We start from the raw sequence: 6,540 nt of genomic DNA on the forward strand, positions 1-6,540 counted from the left end.
ACTGACATTCAGGGGCAGCAGCAGGCGCCGCAGAGGCAGGGAACCAAACGTAGTGCAAAAAATGCAGGCATAGGACCAAGGCACTAGGGGAATGGCAAAGCACCAAAACGCAGGCCAGAGAGAAATCTCACAAGCCCCCGCCGCCCCGGTAGCCGAGGACAAGGCCCAACCATCCGGGACCGGAAGGAGGGACCCTAAGAAAGCACAGACCGAAAAAGAGCAAGCACACACCCCAAAAAGGAGAAGCAGCATACGAACTCTTGAGAGCGGAATCCACCAACCGCCCAACCCGGACCTCCAGGGATGAAGCCTCCGAAGACCGAGGGAGAAGGTGCAAAAAAGAAGAAAAATGGAGGATACCAGGTGACAAAGACCGCCAGGCGAAATCGTGCCCCCAGACAGAGAGGAACACCCCGCATGGCAATGCCAAGCCACACCGCAGCCAGTACAGCCAACAGGACAGCACAAAATGGCCGGTAAAAAATGGGAATAAACCCCGCCGGAGCAAATGAATCAGGGAGAAAGACCCAGCAACAAAACGCCAGAAATCTCATGGACCATCCCCGAATGTATACCCCAACAGGGAAAAAATGTCCACGATCCCACCAACAAGAGATGATGGCATAGCCGCATGCACCAGCAGCGCAGACAGCGCAAAACAGTCCAAGAAAAACAGCAAAAGATGCTACGTGGACAAAGAGAATGCAAATTTCCAAAGCACAGCATGAAAATGAACATCCCAAGTCACATTGACAGCATAGGCAGGACTTGAACCCTCAGCACATGATAGCCTGTGACACCAGAGGCATATGACATACCAATGAGCAACAGCTCCGTGGATGCACCGGAGAGGAAGTCCCCTCAAATATGGCGAGTAAAGGAGTAAACCCCATATATGGAAATCATCACGAATATGCATGTCATCCTTGTGCAGGGGCCATGCTAAACTACTCTGTATCGTTCCAAGCTTAGTATATGTGCTGCCGAAGCAAGCACCAGGAAAACACCCAACACACCAATAAAGGAAGTGCCCAGCAACCTCCAGCAAACACTGCCCCAAACAGTAATCACATATGTGAGAACAGAAAATAAACAAAAAAGGGCAGCCCTGCAGTCTCCACCCACAGCCACATATGAAAGAACATGGCCGCAGGGGTCGGCCACTGCACTAAAGCACCAGCGCCGGAACGACCTGGGGCCAGAACACCAGGAGGGCTCCCCGTCCCAGCCCAGCACATGAACGGGGAGCATCCTGACCCCAGAACAGGAGCGTGGCCGGCCGGAGGACCGGAGCGGCCGCGCCGGTAAAAACATGAAAAGACCATAAACAGAAGCATTTAAAAAAGCAAAAGAAACACTCACGGCACTGCCAAACCACCCAGAGGCAAACAGGAACAGAGGCAGGAACCGGGAGCACCAGCGTTCCGACAGCCGTCGGAGCAGAAAAAAAACAGGCATGGCGGTGGGTGGGAGGGGTTTATGTCACCTTCGACCTTTGGATTTCTGGCGTTTTGATTGGCTGGGTGGAGGCAGGACTGCCTCACGTGGTAAGGACTGGGACGGGGAGGACCCATGAGGGGGTAATGAGTATAGCGCCTAGACCAAGAAGAGAGGTGGAAAAATGCGCCAAATCCATGCCAGACAAAGGATGAAAGCCAAACGCGGTAATTCACTGCAGTACAGTTTGTTATAAATCTGCCTTCTATTAGCTTTTGGCACACAGGCAGCAACCATTCTTTCTAGCGTGAAATTAAATTGAGGCATAAAATAAAGTTATTCCAGCCAGACCGAAGCACAGAATTACAGCAGAGAAACTCTGTCTTCTGTCTCTAATTAGAGAGCAGAGCTGGCGGCAGCAGAGCTAACAGCAGACTCCGGGTGAGCCATCGGCTCATTTGCATGTTCTTGACGGCACATGTCTCTGAGAAATGTGTGTAACAAATGATCTGAGGATAATGCTTTAATTTATAAATATTGATTCAAGCGCCATTAGGGCAGGCTGGGAGGTGGTCATGTCAGATCTTGGGACTGGTACTGCTGCCAAGTAAAATCTAGCTCTTGAAATCACTATGAGGGATAGAGAAGATACGAAAACTTGGAGGAACAAGGAATTCGGTTATTTCCATCCATTTTGCAGCTTTTATGGGGTTCAAAAGGGAATACTAACTTAATCCCCCAGGGTGTGTTTTTTATACAGAGGTTAGGTGTCTTCCCGACCCCCCTTCTATTGGTCAGGTTAATCTGCCTTTTGGGGGGGAAAAGCACAGACCATAACATAATTGTATTTCAGTGAGAAACACTTGATTAAAAAACTAGGGGGCATATTATCAAGGGGGTTTATCTCCGCTTTTTTGGCTTTAAAAGCCAAGAAAGCGGAGATAAAATTATCTCCCTATTACCTAGCTGTTGCTAACACCAGTTAGCGACAGCTTTTAGGAGATAGCGACAATCTTGGGCCCCGCTTTGCATGTCAGTGATATTTATCACTAATGACATGCAAAGTCGGCGTGCCAAGATGTTAGCGACTGAAAACAGTCGCTAACATCGCTATCTCCTATTACCAACTTTTGGAGATATTCGCACTAAGCGCGAATATCTCCAAAAGCTAACACCTGCCCTGAGCATTTCTTAGCCATGTTATCCAATGGTAGGTGGATAACATGGCTAAGAGCATTAGCTCGGTAATGCATGAATATCGCTGACTTTTCAGCGATATTCATGCATTTCGGCCGATTTTTATCGCTTAGGAGATAAACCTTGATAATAGCAAGGTTCCTAAGCGATAAAAATCGCTGCAGCTCGGCGATAAAAATATTGCCGCTAAGCCAACATAGCGATAATTATCGCTAGTTGTTGGTAATATGCCCCTGTGTCTACAATCAAAAGCCGTCGCCTGTTTTCCTCTATTTTCTGCTTTAGCCAGTGGCGATATAAACTCAATTTACCAAAAAGGCACAGTGGTGGGCCAGTGTCCTGCCATTTAAACGTCCACATTGAGAATAAAGAACTGCTCTGAGAATGTAAAAGCTGCTCATTTCAGCAACAACTTGGGCTGTAATCAAGGTGTCAACATGCCATGCCTGTGTTCTGCATCCTGCACGAACTGGACTCGGGATTTATGAAAATGCAGTCTCTGCTGAGAGGCGAGGGTTCAGCTCGGTTAAACCAGCAGAAACCATCACTAAAGTAAGACCGTTATGAGCACTGAACTTCAAAAAGTGACGGGGCTGTTTCGCTCCTTGTGTATCGCCACCATGGGCGGAAAAGAGAATAAATTAAATGCGATGAAAAAAACGCTATTTTTCAGCTTAAGGTCTTATTTGACCTCCATTTATAAGGTGCTGCATGATTAAATCCCCGGAGGACGCATTCAGTACTTTGAACAAAAAAGTGATTCACCTGCTAGCTTCCAGAATAATGTCTTATTGAATTTTGAATAAGTAGCAAACCGGGAGAAAGGCTCCCTGTCAATTGTCATTTCATGTCACTGGCTATAGAGGTGAGAGATCAACTAGACAATTAAACATGCGCCTGTCAGGGTCGTGCTGCTGATCACAAGGAGAGAAGAAAGCTTCAATGTCAAGATTAACCCTCTGGGCGATAAGGGCGAGTCTGTCTAAGACTGTCTGTCTTTTTACAATCATGGTAATTAGAAAACGGATATATCTGTACCCCTTATTTTTTTGTGATTCACCATTGATGGCACTTTAAATGATTCATCAGTCCTAACCGTCCTGGTGTCTTCACTTAGAAGTTTTGAGTACTTTCTGAATGGTACTTTGAATAGTTGATTTAATATCGTTTTTTTCGATCGTTCAGCCTTAATTAGTTTTTGAAGGCATCAGATATTTAATTACAAGAAACTTGTTGTGGTTTATTCAATGCGTTACGTGTAGCCTATTGTCTTTCTCAGAATAAAAGATAGTGTAGAAATACAGACTATTTGTTTTTAGACTGATCAACTTCTGTTCAAATTCAGGATGCTCTAAGTGTTAGACCACTGCAAAGAAAAAAAAAGACTAAATCAATGGGCCTCATTTATGAGACCCTACCGGTACTATTACGCCACTGGAACGTCACTTTTTTTACGTTCTGGTGGCGCAATGTGCCACTGGCATATTTATAAGGCTGCGTAAAGCCATGTTACATGGCTTTTCATGGCCTTATAAATATGTGCCCCTTTCACACAGAAAACAGTGTAAAAGGGGTGTTCCGTGGAAGTTGCTGGGGGCATTCCCAGCAACATCCATGGCTTTTTGACGCTCCCCTTGATTTATCAGAAATCGTTAGTCTTAAGCAATGCCAAAAACATAAACCCTCCCCAGCGGAGGCATAAGGAAGGCACAACGAGGAGAAATATCTTTATTTCTCCTCATTTTTCCTCTTTCTATGTGTGCTGAATTCTTCAGCACACATAGAAAAAGGAAAACCCCTTCCTGCATAAACATAATCGTCCCCGCAACGTAGGCACTCTTGCACCATGGGTCAAAGATGCCTTCATTGGTGCACAGCAGTCGACTGTGTGCCAGCACAGGGGAAAAGGACAGGAATGTGCCGCAACTAATAGATACAAAATAATTAAACAACAGGGGGTGGTGATGGACAGAGTTTCTGAATTAAGCAGAATACTCTGACCCAGTCAAGAGATCAGGGCTTAATCCAACACCGTTTTTTAGCTCACTGCACCATCCCAGCTCAGAAACTGGCTATATGCAAATTAGTCTGTCCCTGGCCCAGTGCATCATGGGAACAGGGCAAACCAAACTATCAAGCCAATTCTTTCACTGGGAAGGAAACAAGCTTCCGGGGACCGGTTTCTGGCATTTCAGCCGTCTTCGGCCCGGCTTGCTTGAATCCTGATGGTGCAATGAGCAAGGGACTCACATCTGAGTATACCCTTCCACGCTTATGGTGGACAAAATAATTAAACAACAGGGGGTGGTGATGGACAGAGTTTCTGAATTAAGCAGAATACTCTCACCCAGTCAAGAGATCAGGGCTTAATCCAACACCGTTTTTTAGCTCACAGCACCATCCCAGCTCAGAACCTGGCTATATGCAAATTAGTCTGTCCCCGGCCCAGTGCATTATGGGAACAGGGCAAACCAAACTACCAAGTCAATTCTTTCACTGGGAAGGAAACAAGCTTCCGGGGACCGGTTTCTGGCATTTCAGCCGTCTTCGGCCCGGCTTGCTTGAATCCTGATGGTGCAATGAGCAAGGGACTCACATCTGAGTATACCCTTACACGCTTATGGTGGACAAAATAATTAAACAACAGGGGGCGGTGATGGACAGAGTTTCTGAATTAAGCAAAATACTCTCACCCAGTCAAGAGATCAGGGCTTAATCCAACACCGTTTTTTTAGCTCACAGCACCATCCCAGCTCAGAACCTGGCTATATGCAAATTATTCTGTCCCTGGCCCAGTGGATCATGGGAACAGGGCAAACCAAACTACCAAGCCAATTATTTCACTGGGAAGGAAACAAGCTTCCAGGGACTGGTTTCTGGCATTTCAGCCATCTTCGGCCCGGCTTGCTTGAATCCTGATGGTGCAAAGAGCAAGGGACTCACGTCTGAGTATACCCTTCAACGCTTATGGTGGACAAAATAATTAAACAACAGGGGGTGGTGATGGACAGAGTTTCTGAATTAAGCAGAATACTCTCACCCAGTCAAGAGATCAGGGCTTAATCCAACACCGTTTTTTAGCTCACTGCACCATCCCAGCTCAGAACCTGGCTATATGCAAATTAGTCTGTCCCTGGCCCAGTGCATCATGGGAACAGGGCAAACCAAACTACCAAGCCAATTCTTTCACTGGGAAGGAAACAAGCTTCCGGGGACCGGTTTCTGGCATTTCAGCCGTCTTCAACCCGGCTTGCTTGAATCCTGATGGTGCAATGAGCAAGGGACTCACTTCTGAGTATTCCCTTCCACGGTTATGGTGGACAAAATAATTAAACAACAGGGGGTGGTGATGGACAGAGTTTCTGAATTAAGCAGAATACTCTCAAGAGATCAGGGCTTAATCCAACACAGTTTTTTAGCTCACTGCACCAACCGAGCCCAGAACCTGGCCATATGCAAATTAGTCTGTCCCTGGCCCAGTGCATCATGGGAACAGGGCAAACCAAACTACCAAGCCAATTCTTTCACTGGGAAGGAAACAAGCTTCCGGGGACCGGTTTCTGGCATTTCAGCTGTCTTCGGCACGGCTTCCTTGAATCCTGATGGTGCAATGAGCAAGGGACTCACGTCTGAGTATACCCTTCCATGCTTAAGGTGGACAAAATAATTAAACAACAGGGGGTGGTGATGGACAGAGTTTCTGAATTAAGCAGAATACTCTCACCCAGTCAAGAGATCAGGGCTTAATCGAACACCGTTTATTAGCTCACTGCACCATCCCAGCTCAGAACCTGGCTATATGCAAATTAGTCTGTCCCTGGCCCAGTGAATCATGGGAACAGGGCAAACCAAACTACCAAGCCAATTCTTTCACTGGGAAGAAAACAAGCTTCCGGGGACCGGTTT

At 46.7% G+C, this 6,540-nt stretch overlaps 1 non-coding gene across 1 annotated transcript; it reads right to left on the reverse strand.

Annotated features, from left to right (window-relative positions):
- Positions 1 to 889: 889 nt before the first annotated feature.
- On the reverse strand, positions 890 to 996 carry LOC147718881 (U6 spliceosomal RNA). Its single transcript, XR_015295349.1, has one exon. It is a non-coding gene; the product is annotated as a U6 spliceosomal RNA (small nuclear RNA).
- Positions 997 to 6,540: the final 5,544 nt, after the last annotated feature.

This window comes from Lissotriton vulgaris, chromosome 4_1, assembly GCF_964263255.1.
Source record: "Lissotriton vulgaris chromosome 4_1, aLisVul1.2, whole genome shotgun sequence".
Classification (NCBI taxonomy): domain Eukaryota; kingdom Metazoa; phylum Chordata; class Amphibia; order Caudata; family Salamandridae; genus Lissotriton; species Lissotriton vulgaris.